General features: G+C 41.9%; 1 protein-coding gene across 1 annotated transcript in view; it reads left to right on the top strand.

Moving 5' to 3' along the window:
- The first annotated feature begins 20972 nt into the window (after positions 1 to 20972).
- LOC149802974 (protocadherin beta-16-like) overlaps positions 20973 to 24821 on the top strand; it is a 43778-nt gene continuing 39929 nt past the window's right edge. The window contains exon 1 of the mRNA XM_089951329.1: positions 20973 to 21232. The gene's annotated coding sequence lies outside the window, so the exon portion shown is untranslated. The remainder of the gene's footprint in view (positions 21233 to 24821) is intronic.

The raw sequence follows: 24821 nt of genomic DNA, 5'->3' as shown, positions 1-24821 counted from the left end.
TATGCCATTGATATATTACATTTATGACTAACAATGTCTCAGGATAAAAGAGACAATTTCTTCTGAAATATTATTCAGAACACGGTATGAATGCCCCACAGTCACCAAGAACGGAGTCAAACTTCTAATAAAACCTCCATATCGTCTTTCTCTTCCAGTGATGTTTATTTCACGCACGCCTTACGAGATTCTTTAAACCTATAAATCCGTTTCTGAGATTTTACAATGAAATAGTTGTACGAGCTAACATACCGAACGATGTCTATCGTTATTTATTGTCATGGATACTAAGTGGTGGAAATGTGGGAACACGATTACATTCGACGTTTCAAAATCAGTCCAGAATTTAGATGCACTGATACACGTTACGACGTGGAGGACAAGATATAACTGCATCAATATGAATGCTTTGTATCCCTGGGTGTGCAAATACGCTCGATTTTGTACGGACACCTTGACATTTTTAAATACAAACTTTTGATCAAATTGATCGTCTTATTTTCAACCCACGTGTACTATCTGTCTTACGACATCATTAACAAGGAAAACTGATGTTTCCTTCATGTCATAATTGTGCTGAAACAAGTAATCAAGACCATACTTGTTGCCATGTTGATTAAGATCCCACTTTGACCTGTACGTGGGCGAGTGACGAATTGTTTCGTACTCTGGATTTTGGATGCCGAATATTGAAAGTATACACATTTTTGCACTTTTCTTGCACAGAAAATAGTAGAGAGTCTACGACTCCAGTAAAGAAATTTTGTCAGGCAACCTCAAACGATTTTTCAAATGGAAACATAAGGTTGCAGCTATCCATCACGAGCTCTGATTAAAAAAGACAGACAAATTCAAAGAACGGTAACTCTCTTTCAAATATATCGTTTTATAAGAGGTTGAAAAGAATTAAGAAAGACGATCGTGTACCAAGGTAGTCTTAAACTGTTTGTAGGGAGAAAATGGCAGAATGTCCGAAACCGGTGAATGACTTAGGCAAACTCATGAAAAATGAAAATTTGATCGTGGTTAATTATGAACAAGAGACAGAGTTTGTAATTCCAGTGAGTTTGGAAAAACCATAATTGCAGCCAATGCCTGTCATTAATTATGTGATGCCTAACAACTTGTAAGTGATCTAGTCCTTTAAATTGACTCCGACATATCTGTGTTAACCCATCACCCTCATAATCATCACGCAAATATCTAAGAGGATCGTTGAGGTGCACGGAGCACCCAGAAGAACTGCCATACAAATTAGGGATACCAATACCGAGACTGACAATGAGAAATTCATACCAAATGCAGATGCGAAGGACTAATACTTGACTGTCGAATGAGTCACGTAGTGAACTTTAATGTTACGAAAAAAGCTTTAGAATTGGTGCCAAATTAAGATTTTCACGTGAAAATAGTAGTTCCAAACACAATTCAACGCACACAAATCAACCGGTTGAGCTTTAGAAAAAGTCTTTTAAAATAGTACACAATAAACGATTGCGTCTCCATGACCAGAACACTATACCGTCCGGACACGCTGAGCCCCAGTATAATAAGGCAAAGCAACACTTCATTGTGAATACAAACGCCGACCTAGAAAAATGATGAGTAATTCGACGCAGTAACTCGTTACTGATTTCAAGCTCAATTTTGAGGCCAGCACACTTTCACCGATAATGACGAACTCTACATAGCCACTTAGGATGATGTCTACTGCAGAATTCGAGTTTGATAATGAACTCGATGCAATGTTGTGCATTGCGACCAGAGATACTCTGCGACATCTATGATGCATCACGACCTTGCCGCTATGCTACTACCATCGAAATCGATGCCATTCGTGGTGTGCCTTAACGCTATGCTAGTAAAAGTGATGCCGAAGGTGTACCAATCTATAGATTTTATACGTGCACTTACAAACCACACTGGAGATGCATAAATCAAAGATGAATACATCTTTCATGTAACTTTGTCGGCTATTGCGACTTTGAAAGTCGACTCAAGTCATGCAAACATTGGCACAAAATTCTGAATGGAATGTCGAGCACAAAACCGCTAGCCAGTGCCGGATTGGATTATCTGGAAGAGGAGGTCAAGTAGTGTTTGAGTTGTGATGTGAAGATCTAGGAATGGAAGTAGGAAAACTAGGATTTCCAGGAACATGACAGGTGACCTCTGTGCTGTTACTACCTTATTTGGTGCGGCATGTTTATTATCACCGTGGATACTTTATAAGAACACATTCTTTGTTTGCTTTCTGAGGTACGAGAATGGATTGAGAAAGAGCTCGTAGAGATTTAAGTGAAACGTAAAGAACTAATACATCTTTTACAAGATAAACATTAAAATCAGGGGTACCGAAATGCTAACAGAGGGTTGATTATTTTGAACGTGTTCAAATGGTCAGACATTAAACGGATAACGACAACTGGGACTAATCTGGATGTCACGATCTCTCCCTATATGGCTGCAATGCTACAAACATTCTTTCAGTGGATGAAGACTTGGAAAATTACAAAACTCTGGTACAAGAAGAATCACCTAAAGATGTGACTTCTTCAATACGTGTAGTGTGCGAGTTAGCGACTAAGCAATTTCTGTTTTACTATGTGCCAGTAGATACATTGTGTAGAAAGTATGACTATTTCCTGAAAAAGAAAGAGATTGCTTAAAGAAATAATATAAAATCTTACCATGCCACGAATTTTGTTTCCAGTGCTGCAACAAATTCCGTTGAAGGAAATAAATGACATTGTTCAGTACGTAAAGGATTACGACCAACTATTAAAAGTACTTACTCCACCTAAGAGTCCATTGAATTTTGCACTAAGTATGGTGCTCCTGTTAGTGACTAGCCTTCTCTCATTTCGTTTGCAACATATGCATTGTCTTCTGTTAATGTACAGAACATAGAGAAAACACATGACGACGAAATATTTAAATGTGCACGAGAGAAACATTTTGTTACAAATATTGAGAATATTGATTGTAGAGTCTCTGTCTCTGTTGTGTTTGGCCCTCTTCCATCCTTGTCCCTAGACAGGCCCTATACAATTTCCCCATTGTCCCTAGACCAACCCAGCCATGTTTAAGGTCCCTTTATCCCTAAATAGTCACATGTTCAATTCACATTGTCCCTCGAAAACCTACCCATATTAAATTTCCCTTGTTCATATAGTATGTTTGTGTGATAGATTTATGCAGATAAATATATTTATGTATATGTGTATGCCTCTAACCATGTCTATAACCCTGTCTCTATCTCTATGTTTATATGTGTCCCTTGTCCCTAGGGTAGCACGTATTCAAGTCAGCCACTTGCAACACTGTTCATAATTACTCCACTCGATTGAGGTCAGCCACTTGCAATATTGCTGACATTGTTTCCCCAGTGTCTAGTACCGTGACGTCACCTAATCAAATTCCCCTTGTCCATATACAGTATCATCCATGTTCAATTCCTATCTAGTGCACCATATAGTCCCACCATGTTCAATTCCAATTGTCCCTTGTCGCTATGGTAAATTTATCTTGTGGCTATACAGTCCCAATCCCTTTGTCGCTGTGTTAAATTTTCTTTGTCCCTAGACAGGCCCACCCATGGTAGATTCCCCTTGTCCGTAGACAGGCCCAATACACTGTCGCTATACATTCCCTATGTTAAATTCCCATTAACCCTAGACTTTCATAATCCTTTGTCGCTATCTTAAATTTCCCTTGTCCATAGACAGGAGTAGTAAGGTGGGGCACCCTAGGGACAATGGGACTTAGCATTAAAAAGACCCCTGGGCAACTCTAGGGACAATGGAAATTTAACATGGAGAAAAATCGTGGGTTACTCTAGGGACAATGGGAATTTAACATAGAGTTTGGGTCTGTCTAGGGACAAGGGAAATTAACATGGGGAATAGAGTTTGGGCTTTTGGGATTTTTTTTTTTTTTTTTAAATTTTTTTAAATTTAAATTTAAATTTAAATTTAAATTTAAAAAAAGGGGTAGGCAATGGAAAGGCTATCTCTTTTCGAGAAATATGGCTGGCCCTGAAAAGGGCCTTTGGGTTTTCTTCTTCTTCTTCTTCTGCTTCTAGTTTCTTCTTTTTCTCCACCAAGTTCTTATTTTATCTCCAACACTCTTTCTCTTCTTTTCTTTCTTTTTTTCTCTTCCTCCTCTTCTTTCTTCCTCTTTTCATTTTCTTCTTCTTTTTCAATTTTTTCATTCCATGCTCTCATCCTTATCCTTTCCTCTTCATCCTCCTTCTCCTCCTTTATTTCTTTCAACAGATCACTGATGATTACCTTCATTTTTCGTAAATTGTTTATCTCCATCTTCACTCGATGGGGACTATAAGAATAGTGATCCTCGTTTAGGTTAACCAACATTTGCTCTATCATTCCTAAATTGTCGAAGACGTTTTGCAATTTTTCCATTTGGTCCATTTGGTTAGAAACCATCTTCTTTTTTATTCTTTGCAGAATGGTTTGAACGACGAATACTGTGGGTTCTTATACGAAAAACGCGGACGTGAAGGAAAACATCCCCCTACTTTTTCATTTCATATAATAAAACCCAAACTATACTTTCTCATTTCATATAAGAAAAACCCAAACTATACTCTCCACATACGCTAAGAAACAATAAACAAAATCCATAATCTACTATCCACACAATCTTACGTGAGCGCTTACAAAACCCAAACTATACTCTTCACATACGCTAAGAACAATAAACAAATCCATAATCTACTATTCACACAATCGTACGTGAGCGGGTACAAACACAAACACAAACACACAAACACAAACACACAAACACATACGCTAAGAAACAATAAACAAATCCATAATCTACTATCCACACAATCGTACGTGAGCGGTTACAAAACCCAAACTATACTCTCCACATACGCTAAGAACAATAAACTAATCCATAATCTACTATCCACACAATCGTACGTGAGCGCTTACAGAACCCTAACTATACTCTTCACCTACGCTAAGAAACAATAAAGAAACCCATAATCTACTATCCCCACAAACATACCTTAAGTCTTACAAGCACCAACACACAAACACATACCCTCACACTATCTTAAAAAAGAGTTAGTGTTTATAATCACACTACTCTACCTACACACATTGGCAAATCGATCGTTATTTCTTTTCTAGAGTATTGGGTAGCCCTGAAAAGGGCTGTTTTTTTTTATTGGAACTTCATGGACACCTGGTTAATGGTGGCACCTTCCAGGCCTGGCGCCGCATACACATCTTGTCCCCCAGTTACTTTTTACCTTTTTGGGGGAGAGAGCAGAGGCAGGATATGTCGCTTCAGAATCCCAATTTTCGCTCTCTGGGATTCTGAAATTTCTTCTTCTTCTCTCCTTTTCCTTCTCCTCCTCTTCTTTGTATCTTCTCTCCTCCTCTTTGTATCTTCTTTCCTCTTCTTCTTTATATCTTCTCTCCTCCTCTTCTTTGTTTCTTCTTTCCTCCTCCTCTCTTATCCTTCCCTCCTCCACAATGGCTTCCGCGGCCAGTTCATTTAATATGCGCCTGGCATATTCCAGATGCACATGAAGTTCCAACAGTTTCTCCAGTCTCGTGTTCATTTTTGGTGTTGATCAATCAACAAGGGTAGCTGGACTGCCGAACGAGTTTCAATTTATAGTGAAAGCTCGGACGTGAAGGAAAACATCCCCTAAAAACATAAAATTGATCTTACCTACATCATGACCAAAAAACAACAACGCGTGGACCTAAAAGAAACACTCACTCACTTTTTATGTTACCCATCACTATTTTAAAACTTTTTATAAATCACTTCAATAGACTATCCACATACGCAAAGCAATCCAATCTAACCCCAAATTTACACCTCAAACACCAAAAAAAAAAAAGAAAAAAAAAGACATCATTTTAATCTACTATCCATACCAACTTACTTAACCACTTACAAACACAAACACACAAACACATACCCTCACATTTTTTTTGAAAAAGAGTTAGTGTTTATTTTCACACTACTCTACCTACACACATTGGCAAATCGATTGTTATTTCTTTTCTAGAGTATTGGGTAGCCCTGAAAAGGGCTGTTTTTTTTTGTTTGCTATGGCATTCTTTTTAGTTTCTAAGAATGCGATGTCCTCTGAGGATAGACTTTCTGGCGATAGGTCTGCTTCCTCGGAAAGAGAAGAAGAACTCTTTGGTGTCGATACGACAATCGACAAAGCCTCTGTCAGCTTCAGGTTGCTGCTGCTGCTCTTGTTGTTGTTGTTGCTGCTGTCTCTGAAGTCTGCACTTCTCTGTCCATTCTTCTTTTTCCCTGTTCATTTCTTCTCTGAAGAGCTCTTCTATCAGGTCTTCAGTGATTTTTAACATTCTCACATTCTCTATTTCTTCTGGCTTCGGTATCAGACTGTGTCTGACCCTATGCAAATTCACGTAGGCTTCGTTGAGCTTAGCTAGTTTGGAGCACATCTTCTTAGGAGGATGAGTCGACAATGAATGGTTAGACTGGAAACAACCCGGTTCTTAAAGTCAAAGCGCGGACGTGAAGGAAAACATCCCCCCACACGGTTTTTGAGTCGCAACGTTTAGTGAGTGTCATGAGAGGGATAGTAAGAAATGAAAGAGCATCAATCCAACATTCTTATAGCTAAACAAAAGACAAAGGCATTTTTTTCAAAACACAACATTTTTTATTCAAAAATCACTTAACACTAAACAACAACTCTAACATTTTTAACAATAATCCAACAATATAACATCAAACAATTTTTTCAAAACACAACATTTTTTATTCAAAAATCACTTGACACTAAACAATAACAACTCTAACATTTTTTTAACAACAATGCAACACTAAAAGTTTCTCCACTAGGTAAAGAGGAATAACAGTCTTCCATGGTTTCTAGTAATCTAGGATGACTTCTCTCAAACTGTTGATTTCTATCGTATTATCGAATTCTGCATACAGGATGACGTTCACCGTTTCATCAGGGTCTCGGTCTTTAAACTGAATTTCCACACGAATCTGGCCGGATTTTATAGGGTGGAAATGTCCCTCGTCGCTGCCTTGGTCTGGGGTGAAATCGAAAGCCCACAAAGCGTAGCCTCCTGCATAATCCTCGTACGTAATACCGTGCCTGGTATTGGTTCCTAACTGTCCGGTGGCTCGTACAAGGACAAGTACGATCTCAAGTAATTCTTCTTTTTAAAGTCAGGTTCGAAAGGCCGGGTACACAAGGTCTTGCCATCGCGACTGACTTCGATTTTGGACACGCCAAAGTGTTGAAAGTAGAAAGGATTTTTTTCGGCAGCTCCGTTGAAGGCTGTATTCTCGACGATACCAACGATCAAACGTTTGGGCAACTGTCCTTGGAACAGATGATCTTCGATCATGGATCGCTGTCCCTTGGGAATGGTGAAGGTTTTCACTTCCACGCGTCGTATGGGATACTTGGCGGTCGTTCTGCTCAACGTCTGACTGATGTCGTTTCCCACTTTAGGTAACACTTCCACACGGCGTACGTAGAGTCTGGCTTCTAGGATTTTGGTTTTGTAACCGTCACTATCAGCCATCAAATGGAAAGCGGCACTGCTACGATTCAGTCTCAGGCGTACATCCACCCCGTTCAGCAAATACTTTTCTTGCAACCACATGTCCAAATGCAAACGATCCATCAGTTCTAAACTTGTGTCGGCTCCCGTGATTCTCTTTCTTCGTTCTAGAAATCCATCATTGTTGTCTTTCTTTTCATCAGTTTCCAATATTTCAAACTTGGTAGGTTCGTCAGCTTCCCATACCACACAGGCATTGAGATGAGTGTTCTTGGCATCTATTCCGTACGTCAAGAGATTTTCCAGGTAGGCACGATAAGGGTAAGTATCCATGCTGCTACTGACCAGTTTGTTATTCAAATACAAGTCCACTCCACTGAACAAGGAATGCATGAAATTGTTGACGGGAGCTACTGCTTCATCGTCTATAGCACCTCCAGTCTTATCTAGAATTTTGATTTTCAGGTACAAGTAACTGCTATTCAGATCGATGTAATCTTCGGGCTGTCCTTTGATTTCAAACTCGATGGGAGCGGAATCGGTCAGTGAGGAGACGGGGTGAAATTCCACCCACTGGGATTCTTGCATCGTCATCATTGTGGGGGATATGGCAAACAGATCCAGTTCCGTCTTGGAACAAGCGCAAGATTCTCGGTGCATCATTTTTTTGTCTCTTTTCTCAATAATCGAAAACGTCTAAGTCTCGAACGGTTCTTCTTTTCTTGGCCTTTCTCGCTTGAAGTCTGGTGAAAGGGTGTTTTCTTCGTCGTCTCTTTCTGCCTTGTCCTTGCTGAATGCCTGACTCGGTAGCGTGCAGGGCATTTATAGGTGTTTCTCGTTGGCCTAAAATGTCTTTGCCCGTTTGCAGCAAGACATTTTTGCCTGCCCTCATGAAGGCTTCTTTAGGGTTTTGTTTGTCGATGATGACATTTTGGAGAAATTCTTTGCCTTGCGTCAGTGCCGCATCTTTCAAGGCGTGCAATCCGCGTGTCACCATCGGTTTCAACACCGGGGCCACCGAACGAAAGGCCGATTTTAACATATCTCCTAAGCCGTGTCCTCGCTGTCGAGCAACCCCTCGGTACACTGGATACATGACTGAAGAGTCGTGAGAGAACCGTTTTCGAAAATGGAGTTTCACGGTGACTTTTCCTTTGGTGAATGGAATATTTTGTCCCAGATCTCCTTTTATAGCAATGTTGACCGTGTCCAAATACGACTTACTGACAGGCAAATAGTGAGGATGGACAAATTCGCGGTGGACGTGGTAAGTGTTTCCACCTTCCTCGTCAGTGTTCGTGGCAGAATCCACTTTGAAAGGAATGACACGCAGTAACGGTACGGAGGTGTGTCCCACCACGTTGTACTGCACCACATCGGAATACACGAACATCAAATTCAGTCCTTGGTTCAGTTCTACCGGGGCACGAAATAACTTGCTAAAAGACTCGTTGTCGTAAACGATGGGTAATTCGTTTTTCTTGATCATGGTCTTTCTCATGTCCATGTCTCCGCCCAACATGTTAAGCAATTCAGGACAAAATAAAATGGACAGGATTTTACTCCGTTCAAATTTCATCAAGAAGCGACGAGCTGCTTCCATGGTGACATTTTTGTTGACATTTCTACTAAAGCCACTTCCCAATGGGCTTCGTGATCTAACTGGATGGCTTGAGGTAATTTGGCCGTGTAACAGCACAACGTGTTCTTGGGAAACACCTCCATGGAACTGTCACTGGGTAAGGTTAAGTAAAATTGGTTTTGGTGACTCATGATTCCAAAGTTCTGTGGCTGTCCGAGCGGTTACTGGACGTCAGAGGCGTGTCTCCGTCTAAAATGGGGTTCTGGTTGTGATTGAAGTGGTGACTGGCACTGGCACTGGACACAAGGTTCCCGGGGTTCCCGTTCGAGGTGAATTTCAGGGAGGGATTAGGAAGCAGGTAACCGATGCAACTGCTCAATAAAATGGTCCACAATTGTTTGTCTCCTTGTTGCAAACTCAAATTGGCGATGGCTGCCCCGATGACACAATACACCACGAAGATTTGGCAGAAAAAGACGATTTGCGTTTTAGGCACACGTTCTCCACACCACACCCACAAGGGTTGTTTTTGTAAATCTTGCACAGAAGAACTAGGTGAAGGAGGAGTGGTCGACGTAGCTGCGTCTGCTGTGTGAAAGGGCATGATGGTCACTTCTTTTTATAGTCGATGACTTGCGAAGCGTCGATCCAAGAATCAAAACTGGGTGGATATCCTTTCCAACGTACTTTGACTTCTTTGACACGTCGTTTGCCCACTTTACGGGTTCTGCGTTCGAGAATGCTTTCGATGTCGTACACGTCGTCTTCTTTTTTGGTGACACGTTGTAACTCGGGCAAACAAAACGTTCCTTTGAGCACTTCTCCGTTCATGTCTTCCAATTTATAGACGGCAGGATGACGGCCATGCACTCGTCCAGTGACGCGAAACAATTCGGTCGTCCAGTTAGGTAAGTAACCTTTGTCGAAAGTGCGTTTGGTTTTGCCAATGCGCACCCAATCTCCTACGGCCAACACTCCACTTTTCTTGGGGACAGCCCTCGTCGGGGACGTACCAAACAGGCGCTCAAACACCAGCACTTCGTTTTCGGGAGTCACGTCTTGCGGGGCACGTCCGATGCTTCGATGGTAAGATTGGTTGTACGCTTGCACCAGGTGCGGTAAGATGTCGATGTACTTCAGAGTGTGGTGATGCGTAAAATATTTCCACATGCGTTCTTTCAAAGTGCGTTGAAAACGTTCCACGATGCTGGCTTTGGTTTCGGGATTCTCGGTGGTAAAAAAATGAATGTCACGTTTCTTTAATTCTTTTTGGAAAGCTTGGTTCAGAAATTCGGTGCCTTTGTCCGTTTGCCATCGAAGAGGGTGACGACCGCTTTGTTTCAACACCAGTTGCAGGGCTCGCACTAACTCGCTGCTCGATTTGGAAGTCATGGGTACGACCCAAGCAAATTTGGAAAAGACGTCGATGACACAAAACAAATATTTGTAGCCACGATTGTAGCTGGCCAAATGAGAGACATCGGCTAAATCGGCTTGCCATTGATGATCGATGCCTTCCACTCGGGTGCGACTTCTGGCAAACTTGCGTCGAATGGGCTTGTGTAAAGTGTAGGTAGCTTGTTCTTGTAACCATCGTTGCACTTGAGGTAAACGGAGACTTTTCAGTCGCGTTTTGGCAGCACGATACAATTTTTGAACTCCTGCGTAACCTGCAGGATGGGAGGGATCGTAGTAAATGCTGGCTAAGACTTTTTCCATTTTTTTTTCGTGTTGGTTGGTGTGTTAATAAGACACCCACTCTTGGAGGATGCTACTCTTTTTCTCTTGGGGTACTTTCTTGGATTGCAATGCTTTGCGTGTGCGGCCAGCAATAGGTGTCGAAGAGGAGAAGGACGTCTGAGCGGGGGATATCGGTTCTTGTTTCACTTCTGTCTTCACTTTCTTTTTCTCTTGTGAGGAAGAAAGGGTGGCCATCATCTTTTTAATCCATCCAATTCTGGAGGTAGGTGGTGTTGTTAACTTGCGTACTTTTTCTGGTGGAGTTTGAAACCCTTCCTCTTCTTCTCCTTTTTCTGTCTTGGTCACGGGTACTGGTGGTACTGGTACTGGTGCTGGACTTTTCATCAAGGTCTTAAAATCTTTCAGAGTGGGTAGAGCTGTTTCGTCTAAAGCTTTCTGGTGAAAGAGTTGCAGTCGTTGCAAGAGTTGATCGTACTTTTGTGATTTTTCTGTTTCGGACAAATCTTGGCGATCCATCAAGGACTGTAATTCGTGTTGTAACTGGGACATCTCGCTCAAATTGGGATTAGGAGGTAAATGCGGGGTGTGTTGTTCTTGCCACCGATGGTATTCCATCCATCGTTTGTAAGGCACTAAAGCTAGTTTTCGTCCTTCCATGGGGTTCTCAGGGGTCGATTCTGAGATCTTGGAACTTCCGAGGCCTTTTTATCTTGCTCCCACCAGTCCTCCCAACATGGTTCCCAAGACTCCTTTCAGTATGGGGCCTAACAAGAGAGGTAAAATACCTCCACGTTACACTAACATCTTCTTTTTTTGACGAATGGGAATTTTCTTTTGAACCATTTGGCGAAGAACGTGACGATGTTTGCCTAAGCATTGTTTCTGGTGTTTGGACAAAGGGATTGTGCCTTTCAAAACGTTCAAACAACATTCGCACACGGTATCGATGACCTCTTTGGAGGCTGTTTGAATGAGTTTTTTTCGTAGGGGTGGAGAAGCTTTGGACAGGACAGATAACATGTCCCCATGTTTGGCTAAACGTGGTGGCAGTCCTTTCCTTTTCTTTCCTTGGGGTTTTCTGGAGGGTGACATCTTTGAGTCTTCAGGAGCACCAAAAAACACTGATACCCGACTTGGTCACAGGCCTTTTTTATACTGGAACGCGTCGCCACTGATTGTCTTGACGTCGTATTAGTTTGAGGACAGGCATGACACGTCGTGCAGGGGTACGTAACAGACTGAATCGAGCCAGTTCTTGCTTGGACAAATCCAGTAAACTTTGTAACATGTCCGATCTTTCTTGAACTTTGATTTTGGGAGAAGGTACTTTGTGAGCAGCAGCCACTGCCACTAAATTGGAAGGTCCTGCCACTGGGGAAGTTCTTTTGGGGGTCATCAACGGAGAAGTTCTTGGTGTGATCAACGTGTCCAAGTACTCTTCAGTTCTGGGTGTCATTAACGGAGAAGTGGACAAACGTGAAGCTGCCGGAGACGCAGTCACTGCCGTGGCAGGTCGTGGTTTGCGAGTGTAAGGTTGCGTCCTGGCCGAAGTGCCTCTCTTGCGGCTAGTTTTCTGTGGACTTTTCTTTTTCTGGGGGCTTCTTTTCTTTTTCCGGGGTGGTGGTGTCTGGTCAGAGGAGGGTCCTGCCACTGAAGTTCTCCTTGGGGACCTGGTCTTTTTCTTCTTGGGGCTTCGTTGGACTTTTGTCTTGGGTATAACTTTGGGGGCATTAGGATCCCATCTTAAGAGTGAGCGAAAGATGACCCCTCCTAGAGTACCGCTCCCTCCAGGTTTCAAAATGATTTGTTTTTTGGTTTGAGTGTCGATGCGGGGATCGGCCAGTTGGACCAAAGCGACTTTGTTTCGATCGAAAAAGCGTTTGGTTTGATGAGGAATCTGAATGATTCCTTGGAGTAATTGACGTGCCGTCACCGTGAACCATCGTAAGACTTCTTTGAGACTAGCTTCTAAGACACGAGCTCGTGTTTGTGGATCTTTTTCTCGACTGATGCCATACAAGGCACGAATCAATTTGACGGGAAGATGCGACTGAAGGGACGTCATGTTCGCACTGAGAGTGAGACAGACGAAAAAGGGTCTGAGGTTTTCATAGATTTTTTTATGGGGAGTGAAATGAAGTCGAGGACGGAGACGTTTACAGGACAGGCCCTCCGTCTTGGCATCAGTGGTGAAACAAGTGGGTACGAAATCGCAAATCCTCGGGAGTCGTAGGTTTCAAATCGACGAGTAAATAGGCGTGTGGAGTTTGAGTGGCATCGTCGTACGCCTGAGTCAGCCAAGGCGTTCCTAACTGTTTGGCTAAGACTTGCACTTGCGATTTATCTCGAGGGCTTTTAAACAAGACCACGTAATGCGCATTGAGACTGATGGTGCGATGGGCTTTACTTTGTTGAAACAAATTTTGGGTGATGTAAACGACACTGGCATTACGGTGATGCCCTTTGCGCGTGAACCACAGTTTAATTTCTTCTTCGTCTTCTCCTAACATGTCGTCGAAAATGACCAAATGGGTTAGACGGGAGTCAGAGACGATGCCGTCGTCTTCTTTAGGAATGCCTTCCACAAACACGATGGAATCGCCTTGACTTTCTCGCAAGAGGCTGTACGCCGATTGCCACTCTTTGTAACACCACACGATTCGTTGAGGGGGTCGATCGATCAAATGATGTTTATGTTCGATCAAACGTTTGACGAATTCGGTTTTGCCTGAACCGCTAGGTCCAGCAATGAGCATGTTAAAGGGATGGCGAAGATACAAAGCCTCCCAACTGGCACGATCTAAGTGTTCGTCGATGACTTTGACAGTAGAGGAAGAGGGAGCAGAGACAGCAGAGGTAGCCATGGTGTGAGAAATGTCACTTGTGACACGAAAAACAAACAAGACAAGAGTTTATATACTTTTTCAGAACACGTTTATTGAATGTTTCAAACATGAATACGAAAGACAAAAATGCATAAAAGCCAAAGGCTTAAGTACAAGAATAAAAGACACATGATAACCATGAACGTGGAATAAACACAAGTGTCTGTACAACATGTTTTGGGTAAAGTTCTAACCAGTTCTATAGTAGGGGTAAGGTCACACAAGTGTCCTCCCGAAAGGGTCTTTCAGGCCTGTCCACGACAGTCCTGTCCTGGGTGACGGGTTCTTCTGGCACCGTCACTAACGCAGGTTGAAAAGTAACTTTTTTCCTTGAATAACTCTCGTGCATACTGGGCCACCTCTTGTGTCCAAGCCTCAAAACCCTGGTCTCGGTGATGTCCAACATTTGACTCCTAACCAATCTGGTTTCTTCTTCGTCAACGACATGGTAAGTTACTTCAATGAACAATGAACTATCGATCTTGCCTAGGGTTCCTTTTCATATACAGACCAATACCGACGTGACCGTACGGTAAGGTGAAGTGATTGGGAAGTCGCACTCGCTTCTGGTATACAATTTGATAGACTTTTTCCAAGGGTCGACTGACGATGTGGTGAGTGGGTAAACGTACAATCTTGTTCGGTTGATAGGTGGTCACTTTAAAGTTTCCATCCTCTCCCGATTGCAAGGCTTCTTTCAATACCCCAAAGTTGACCACTCGACCGGTACGATGATTCAGAGTCAGTCCTTTCACTTTGCACGTCGTGTGCACTTCTCCTTGTTTGTCCCGGTATTCGTAGCCGTAATTTTTGGGACCACCACTGACGAAACTTAGAATCTTGTCGTCGGGATGCTCGTCTGTCCAGGCTCCTAAACGGTCTCCTTCGATGTCAGGGTGCTGTTGAATCGGATGATGGATGTAAATGCAACTGTCCGTGTCAAAGTACAGGACGCGTTCTTCTAACAGTTCTAAAGCTTCGTACAATTTTAAGCGAGCATGAGCTGTCACGTAAGCCGCAATGATGACATTTCCAAAAGGGTCGTCTTGTACAAAGTCCAGATCTTCTTCGTAATTGACCAAGATCAAATCCTCTCGAACGACGTCCACCTGTTTCATGTATTTGGTTTTGTCGTGAATCATCTGGAAGTAGCGGGAAGGTTCTGTCAAATATTCCGTCTTGGGTAAACACGGTCGTTGTGCCATTTTACCCCACAAGCAATTTAACATCACTTTGGCAAACGATCGCCTGCCTTCGTTTTTTTCGATGTGGTCTAAAGAGATGCCTTCTTGTGCGTAGTATTTCTCTTTGAATTGTATTTGGTCTTCGGGAGTGTGACACCAGGAAGGATAGCCGCTGGCTTCTTGTTTCAGTTTCAAAAAGGCATCCACGTAGTCGGCGAAAATGCCTTTCTGAGTAGGGTCACCCTTGTGGTACTGTTGTGTCTTGGGAAAGTGGCAAATTTCGTACACTTCTAACTGTTGGTATCCCATGTCCAGAGCTTTGAACAATTCCACGCTGACCCAGGTTCCCGTCAAGGCACGTTCTTCCTGGCTGTGATGGCAAGGTTGGTCCTGGTTGCACGTTTCGGCACAAGTGCGGCACAAGGGAAACATCAGTTTGCCTTGACAATGGTGAGGTAAGACGGGATGGTATAGGTTCGTGGGAGGCAAAACTTTACACTTGATCAAGCCTTCGTATTGTCGAATGTTTTTCAGGTCGATGTGTTCCGTGAACAATTGCGGGTGCCCTACAGGAAAGCGACAATATTTGCACACGTAGGGATACAGCGAACACACGTCCAAGTATTTGATTTCTTCTCCTTTCTCTTCGTCGGCTTGGTACAGCAAACAGGTGGCATTGGTCCTTCCTCCGTACAAACTATCCCTCGGGTTCAGCGGGTCCATGAACTGGTAACTTTCCACGAGGCGTTTAAACTCGGGATCGGTTTTCATACGGTGATCGTACTCGTGTTCCCACATTTCCACCACTTGGTATCCTTGCTGTTCTAACTTTAGGCGTCGCTGACAAGTGTCCTGGTACAAGTCTTCCATGGTTCGTTGCAAAAACTGATTTTTAGTGTCACGGTCAGGGTAACAGATGGGACATCCGTGAAATAAGCAACCGTTAAACTCGTACACGATCTTGGGGTTTTCTAAGTCCCAGCCATCTACCGAATACGTTCCGATGGTCTTTTCGCCTCGTCCGTTGCGGACATGCTGAATCCATTTGTCTTCCTTGTCGCACAAGTAATGTAACCAACGTAGGGCTTTGACCGAGTATTGACGCTTGACATAGTGGGTCGTTTGAGGACTGATGACAGCCACGGTGTTTTCAGGCATGAATCGTTGGCGGTACACTAAGGAACACGCTTTGGCAATGGTGCAAGCTTCTTTCAAAGGATCGACCCCTCCGTGTTCCATGAACAGTTCTCGAAATTTTCCACAGCAACGTCGTAAAATGTCCACGTCGGAACGACAATACTTTAACATTTCTTCCTGAAAGTCGAAGGGGTCAGAGGCATGAGCCTGGTACCAAGCGTAGAAATCTTCTCGTTGTTCGGTACGCATGTTGTCGGGGTCGTAATAGTGAGCCTCAGGTAAATGGGGTAGAACGGCATGTTGATTAGCTTCCGTATTGAAAAAGTGTGGAAAGTACCCTTTAGCCATTTCTGTCATTCCAAACGTTTTAGGCATTCGACTCAAAGGCATGGCCAAGTAACTCATCGAATCTTTAAACTGTACTTGTCCCACTTGCATGAAAATGATTTTGGCTCCGTTCAAAGTGACTTTAGGAGACTCGGTGCCTTGTTCCGCATAGTACCTCAAAAGAAACTGTCCATCGTATCCGGAGAAATTGTGAGCCATCACCGTGGCATGACGATGACAATCTCCGTAACGTTCGATGTCCTCTTGGCTCCACGTCTTGTCGATGGGGTCTAAGACCCATTGGGCAAAATCGGCTAACGTGTTTGGTCCCCGAAAGATTTTTTCACGTCCTCCAGGAATCTTGCTGCAGTGAGGGCAATGACTGAAGATAGGTTCTTGAATGCACTTCTCGCACGCTCGATGAGCCACGCAGAAATTAGGGATGTGAATGCCAGTCTCTTGCATGCATTCGAAATCGAAAAAGATGAAATTACCTTTCTTCTTGTGACCGTCCTCTTTCTCTGGTGGGGTTTGGTATTTTTGCACGTAACATTCGTGTTCCAAGTCCACGATGTGGTGACAAATGTGACATTTTTTCTTTCCTCGACATACGTGTGCCTTGGCATTATTGGTAAGTATGCCTTGTCCACACGTAGGGCACAATCTCAGGAGTTGACAAGCACATTTCTTCTGTGAACCTTGTGTTTTCAAATGTTGCTGGTAACAGGCAGGGCTGACAAACGTGCGCAGACAAGTCGAACAAGGCACTGGTTCTTCGCTCAGACAGGGTGGAGAGGCCAAACATCCTGGGCATTTCAATCCACAATGCTTGTGTTGCTCTCGATTGTTATAACCATAATCACATTTCTCACAATAATAACTTTATCCCAGGAATCCGGTGATACTGGTAATGGTATCGAAATGGTCATCGTGATAATAAAGGTGAATGTATTTTCCGTCCTTAAAATCCTGGCCTCGAAAGAACAGAGACCCGCGCATTTCTTGAGGGTGCACTTTCAAGGTGTAGCGTGGAGCTAGGGCATCTTGCAATTTTTGCATCTCAGGAATGCCACAGGGTGTGTCTTTGGACAGGCCAGCTTGTTGCAACAGGAGTTCTGCTTCGTTTCGTTGTTTGGTTCGGTTCGATTTTCGAATGTTCTCCCAGGTTCTTTTCCATTCTACCGTGTCGTTCTTGTTGGCATAGGTTCGTCCCACCACGATGGCACGGGCTAAGCACATCTGGTCTTGAGGGTTGTTAATTCGGACGAGACTTGTTTTGGTGTTGCGAAGGTCGTCCACCAATAACATCTTTTTGCGTCCTGTCCCTTGAGGAAGAGAGACGTGAGCCATTTTCAGTGTGGCTTTACCATCGGTGATGTCAAACTGGTCATTAGATTGTTGTACGTGTTGAATCTTGTCCATGACTTTGGAAAGGGTTAGTTCTGCGGGTCTGCTAAACTCGATCCAAACAGGGGATTTCAAACCGTCGTGATCTATGGATAGTGTCAAGCGATCGTCTTCTTTGGGTTGACATTGTCGCTTGAGTGCGGTGAGCAAAGAATCCCACATCTCGGTGATAAACCCTTCTGCTTTCTCCAAGGGTACGTCGGCCTTGAAATCTTTAAACTTCACCGTGTAGGTGTAAGCCGTGGTTCTAAATTTTCTAGAGGAGCGCTTTTCCGTCTCTCGAATGGAATAGTACTTTTCAGGGTTGACTAAGGGTGGTGAACTTGGTTTAGAGGGTTCGGATTCTGGTTCACTCATGTCCTCTTCAAAATCACTGGCATGAATTTGTGCCAAGATTTCGTCCCTGGTACGAGGCGATAGATCACGTTTCTGCCTCTTACTTTCTTCTTCTTCTTTCTTCTCGAATGAATATGATCGTTTCATCTTGAGTGCAAAACGTCAAATGACTCAAGTTCAAACACCATAGACTAATTTATAGTCATGGCAAACCAGCGTATATAAAAAGGGTGTGTCTTGTCCTTTCACTATTCATTTCACTCTCAAACCGAAGAGAACGATGGAAGAGACTACCCAGATGGAACGTTTCGTCAGAGCTTTGCGAGGGGTCATTAGAAAATTCTCTTCAGACCAGCCGACGGACTACTCTCCTTCCTTTCGAGATAAGAGTCAGGATGCTTGCTATATCTGTCAGAAGAAAGGGCATTGGTCTTCAGAGTGTCCAGACCGTCAAAAAAGAAAAAAAAACAGGGGCTAAAAAAGACAAAAGTCAAGATACCTGTTATTATTGTCAAGAAAAAGGACATTGGTCTCCAGATTGCCCAAAAAAGAAACAAGAGGAGTCAGAAGAAAAGAAGGATTCTTCAGAAGAAGAGAGGGATTCTTCGGAAGAAGAGAGGGATTCTTCGAAAGAAGAGAGGGATTCTTCAGAGGAAGAAGAGGAAGAAAGAAGACAATTCTATTTAAAAGAAGCAAAGAAACAGGAGAAGAAAAGAAGAAGGGAAGAAAATGAGGAAAAAACGGTGAAGAAATTCAAAAAACAGAGAGACTAAACAAGGAGAAAGAAGAAGTCAATGAACTTTTAATTAAAGTGTTCTGTGGTGAATTGTGAATTGGATTGTAAAAAATGGATAAAAGAATACATGAATGATATAAGGTAAGTGTCTTTGAGTTTTGATTTTAAAATAAGAAGCTACACTCACGCACTCATACACAGACACGTACTATAAGGGTAAAATGGGTGGGGTTTATTTTTGAGTTATTGGCAAATTGAAATTGTATTTCTTTTCGAGAAATGTGGGTGGCCCTGAAAAGGGCCTTTTTATTTTGGTGTAGGGGTGAGTTTAACCAATCAACTTTAACTGCCTTAAGCCTTTGCCACGGCCAAGGCCTACTTCTGATGATTGGGTTGAAATCACTAAGGGTGGTACGACAGGCTTAGTCACAGGGTTAGCGTGTTTAGCTCGGGAAGGTCGTATTCTCTTCGGTCGTGATAAAGAAGTCTGATACATTTGTTTCAGACTTCTTAACTCCGCTAAAATGTCCAACAGTACCGTAGCCGTTTGATTTTCGCCCTCTTGTTTCTTTGCTGCTACTTCTTCTTGCTGTTGCTGCTGTTGTTTTTTTCTTACCTCTTCTTGTTGCTGTTGCTGTTGCTGTAGGAGAAAAGCTTGTTCCGCTTCCTTTTGTCGTTGCATAAATTTCTCCAATTCTTCTTTCTGTCTCTGTCTAAAATTCTCCACTTGCGGTAATGAAGAAGGTAACGAAGGTTCCGGAACAAATTCTTGCGAGGTAAGAAAATCCACAAAATCCCAATGTACCTCTTCTGAAAGTAAGTCCGGGTTCCCTTGGGCAGTCTCCCCTGCTGGTGCACCCCAATGGATCGTTTTCTGAGTTTCCGTCATGTTGAATCACTGTCGCATAGATTGACTGCACACAAGCGCTAGCGAATCTATATAGACCAACTGACGTCACAGACTACTCTCTTCGGATTGGATGCGGGCTGACTGAATTTTGTAACGCGTGTTTGGATTGGTGAATGAACTCAATCCGTTTCAATCCTGCCTCTACCTATAAATAAGCGCAGTTCAGTGCATTGATTCACCTGTTCTCGTCGCTTCAAGATGTGGACCGATGTGCAATCTTCTACGCTTGTGTCTTCCATGATGTTCCGGACGGACATACCCATGTATGTCCGATCCAAGTGGACCGTTGTCCACAGGACAAACACCAGCCTGTGGATACGTAGGATCTACGTAGAAAGACAAGGATGCCTGAAAAGAGTGCTGATTTACGGACCAACAGTGAGACGTAGCCTAAGGACAAGAAGAAGACCAATGCGGTACCATTTATGTTAACCCAAAGGCCCTTTTCAGGGCCAGCCATATTTCTCGAAAAGAGATAGCCTTTCCATTGCCTACCCCTTTTTTTAAATTTAAATTTAAATTTAAATTTAAATTTAAAAAAATTTAAAAAAAAAAAAAATCCCAAAAGCCCAAACTCTATTCCCCATGTTAATTTCCCTTGTCCCTAGACAGACCCAAACTCTATGTTAAATTCCCATTGTCCCTAGAGTAACCCACGATTTTTCTCCATGTTAAATTTCCATTGTCCCTAGAGTTGCCCAGGGGTCTTTTTAATGCTAAGTCCCATTGTCCCTAGGGTGCCCCACCTTACTACTGACAGGCCCACATATGTTAAATTCCTCTTGTCCGTAGACAAGCCCAATCCGTTGTCGCTATGTTCAATTTCCCTTGTAGCTATACAGTCCCTTTCCCATATCGTTATGTTACATTCTCATTGTCACTAGACAGTCCTACTCATGTTAAATTCCCCTTGTCCATAGACAGTCGAAATCCATCGTCACTAACTTAAATATCCCTTATCGCTATACAGTACCACGCATGTTAAATTCACCTTATCCGTAGGGACAACCCACCAAATTTAACATTAAGGCCCTATATCGTCCCACTCTTCTACTGATACTGCTATTTAAATTTAAACCAAACACGCCTGGTCCTATTCAATGCCTCTTTAAAAAATATTATTGTAATTTCCCCTGGTTATGTGACCTCCTGGTAAGTCTAAATCTGTATTGATGATGCACTGAATTACTGGCCCAGTCTGTTATGCGAGCGAGGACGCTACTTAAATCGATGTAATCAGTATCAAGAAGACGTACTTGGTGAATTATAATTGTGTTATCAGCAATCGTCGGCCAAAGACTAGTATAGGACAATGCGTTGATGAGTCATGTATTTAGAAAACTGATAACTACTTGAGGCAAACAGACAGACCTCACAAATAACACATTTTTCCTCAAAGGTATTTGCCGCTAGAAGCGACGAAGGTATTCGTGGCTAGCTACCAACATCAACGTAAAGGTCAACTAAATTTCAGGTAAGTAATTGTCTGTTAGTGATGTTCATAAATAAGGTATCAGAGAGAGAGAGAGAGAGAGAGAGAGAGAGAGAGAGAGAGTGAAGGGGGTGGATGGGGGGGCTAACTTTCTCATTGTTACTTAGGACTTATTTCATTTTGGTCTAGGTGTTGTTACATTTTACAAAGTTACACGTTTCGGATCGTATGATCGGACTTACAGCTAAACATATTGTAACAAAACTGTGTACATGTTACATTGTATTACTAGATTCTGACAGATTGCAGAATAGTTCATACTTCATACGAGAGAGAGAGAGAGAGAGAGAGAGAGAGAGAGAAAGAAAACAAAAACTAGCGTTTCCATTGTTGCTATAGTTATATTATTTCATTTTGGTCTTAATGATTTTACAATTTATAAAATATCATTAAAATAAAGTTACAAAACTCTGTACATGTTGAATGTTTTTAACTAGGCTCTGACGGAATGCAAAATGTTTCATTCTTCATCCAAGAAAGAGAGAAAGAGAAAGAATTATTATTTCAGTCTTTTCATTGTTGACTTACTTATATTGAAAACATATACCAGAACCTTAATCAAAGACTGTAGTTCTGAAAGTCTTTTTACACGAACAAGTCTTCTAAACATAAAGGGTTAGACATACGTACTATTTGGTGGTCCTCGCTAAATCTAGGTTGAAATACAAAGGCAAATTCAAAAACTCGTAAATAGATTATGGAGCTACCCAATTCGTGTCGTCTTCTTGAATTAGTATTCTTTATTATTGAAATTCAACGTTTAAACGTTGAACATTTATTACTAATCAAGAATTCAGAGACAAGGTTTCAGTGTTGCCAAAACCTCATGTTTGCAAAGATACCAGTAGTGTATGTGTTGCTTTATTATGAAGCCTATCCCTGCGTCGACTCATTATGTTTGGAGCGTGTCATGTTAGTAAAACGATGTTCTTCTTATTACCTATGGATACCATTTACATTTCAACTTTATCCGGGTACAAAATAGACTCGATGTGACTAATTTTTACGAACTTTTCAATCGATGAAATAAACATGACAACATGCAGTAAGAACGTAAAGACGCCAATTTATTTGTGAAGTGCTTCACTAAAGTGAGTCCTTGCTATATATCGCTGATATGCCATTCCCAATGGCTCATCAGGAAAAAAAAAGGAACCCAGGAGGATATTCCTGCCATACAGTACTATAAGTAGTTAACGCTACCCCTGCTGGATGTTAGCCTTCCAAGGTACCCCGAGACGAGATACGAACCCCTTTAGAAAATTCGTCCCCTGACGCTGCCGTCAGCTTGTACCAGTTTTCGTCCTTAATAGCTTTTTTTACACAAACAAGTCTTCTAAACATAAGCTAATTTAAACTTATGCAAGCATTCACAAGCGGAATAATGAAGTGAATCAACACATTTTTTTATCAATGCAAATTAGAAGAGTTATCAGGACTGGGGTCATATTTATCATATGACGAACGATTGTCATTTTGGAACCAAAAAAAATGATTTTCAAATGAGACTGGATTAGAAATAAATGAATCGTGCGCTTACATAATACGAAGTTATAAGATGATGTGGTTAACTTATGTGACATTTTACACGTTATCATATCAAATCCAAAATCGGAGTGTGTTTCTTTCTTTGTATCACATGAATGGTAACATCGCGAGCACCTTGTCATACCTGGCTTAGTTCATAATTTGTAACGGGACAAATCAATCACATCAGTGGCGTCATTTGATCCAAGATATGTATTTATTGTATCAAAAAATGATTTTAAGCTTATCATGAATGGCATGAGAACGTTCTCTATTTGGAGATAAGCCGCTACCATTTGGTGTTCTATGTCAAATTTTGTCTTTTTTGTAGCCATTGAACACATTTATAATTGTGGACGGTTTAATATTACAGGATAAAAGAAGTTAAATTATACTGAATCAACAGCCCATTTCTTCGGTCAGAGAGAAAAGAATTTTCATGATCGCGGCGAGATAACATAGATAACATCCCTGGTAACTTACGTATTTTATAATCACAGTAAACATGCCTTGATTGATTAGGGTTATTTTTCCCACGATCGGCATTTCATTAACTTGAAATACATTGTTTTCTCTCTTGGTTACATACCAAATTAGGACTAATATCAAATACTAAGTCTGATTATGTAATGTTCCATAAACTTTGACCATTACAAAAGGACAACCCTTACATACATTGTGTCCACTACGCATACACAGGGAATACAGCACAGTGCAAGTCAAATCTCAATCAACTCCAAGCCCTTATTAAGAAAAATCTCCAACCATGATACAAATCAAATTAATAGTATTAACGGTCGAATTATTTTTTAAAAGATTTCTTGCATATAAAAGACTTTTTTACGGCTCCTTATGATCGCGTAAGCCAGTTAACTCTATAATTAACCTAAACGTATAGAGTTGATCATATTTGCAGCAACATTTTACCGGTTATCAGACGAGTGAATACTATTTGGTGGTCCTCGACAACTCTAGGTTGAAATAAAAAGGCAAATTCACAAACTCAAAATTTGAACATGGAGCTAAAAAAATTCGTTTCGTCTTCTAAAATTCTTTTCTAAATTGAAATTTAACGTTTAAACATTGAACATTCATTACTAATGAAAACTTCAGGGACAAAGTTTCTGCGTTGTCAAAACATCATGTTTGCAATGATACCAATAGTGTTATGTGTTGCTTTACTGTGAAGCCTATCCCATCGTCGACTCATTATATCTGGGGTGTGTCATGTTTGTAAAACAATGTTCTTGTTATTACATATTGATAACATTTACATTCCAATCTTATCCGGGTACAAAATAGACTCGACATGACTAATTATTACAAAAGTTTCGATCGATGAAATAAACATGACATCATGCAGTAAGAACGTAAAGACGCCAATTTATTTGTGAAGTGCTTTACTAAAGTGATTCCTCGCTCTATATCGCTGAGATGCCATTCCCAATGGCTCACCAGGACAAAAAAGGAACACAGGAGGATATTCCTGCCATAAAGCATTTAATGCAGTTAATGGGCATCCAGCTGGAAGTTAGCCTTCCAAGGTACCCCAAGACGAAAAGCGAGCCCCTGTGGAATATTCGTTCCCGGACGCTGCAGTCGGCTTGTACCAGTTTTCGTCCTTAATAGCTCTTCACGACAAGCAATAGTTGCACATAAAGTTCGCATCACCATGAATATAATATCTGGCGACATCACACACACACACGCCTGTGCGCGCGCGGAGCCGGTTTAATGTAGCATGTTGTTTGAGTGGATCGCCGGGATCAACTTTAATAACTAGAATTTTCCTACCCAAGTGGTTGCTAGCATATCATGGATCTGAAGCTAACATCACAAACCTAATCTGGGTCGGCACGAAAAGAGGTTAAGAACCACTGCCCTAACGCTTTGAGCCTCGTTGATATCTGCCTCGCCATTCGTGAAAATGCATATCATAAGCTCAAGTTGTTAAAGTTTCTGTATTGATTCTCATGTATTAATATTGAGTTTTAAAAGTAAAATTGGATAGTTTCCACAGTATGAATGGTATATAACACATGTA

Source organism: Sinohyriopsis cumingii, chromosome 3 (assembly GCF_028554795.1).
Source record: "Sinohyriopsis cumingii isolate HCF-2022 chromosome 3, ASM2855479v2, whole genome shotgun sequence".
Classification (NCBI taxonomy): domain Eukaryota; kingdom Metazoa; phylum Mollusca; class Bivalvia; order Unionida; family Unionidae; genus Sinohyriopsis; species Sinohyriopsis cumingii.
This window is presented reverse-complemented; position numbering and strand designations above follow the sequence as displayed.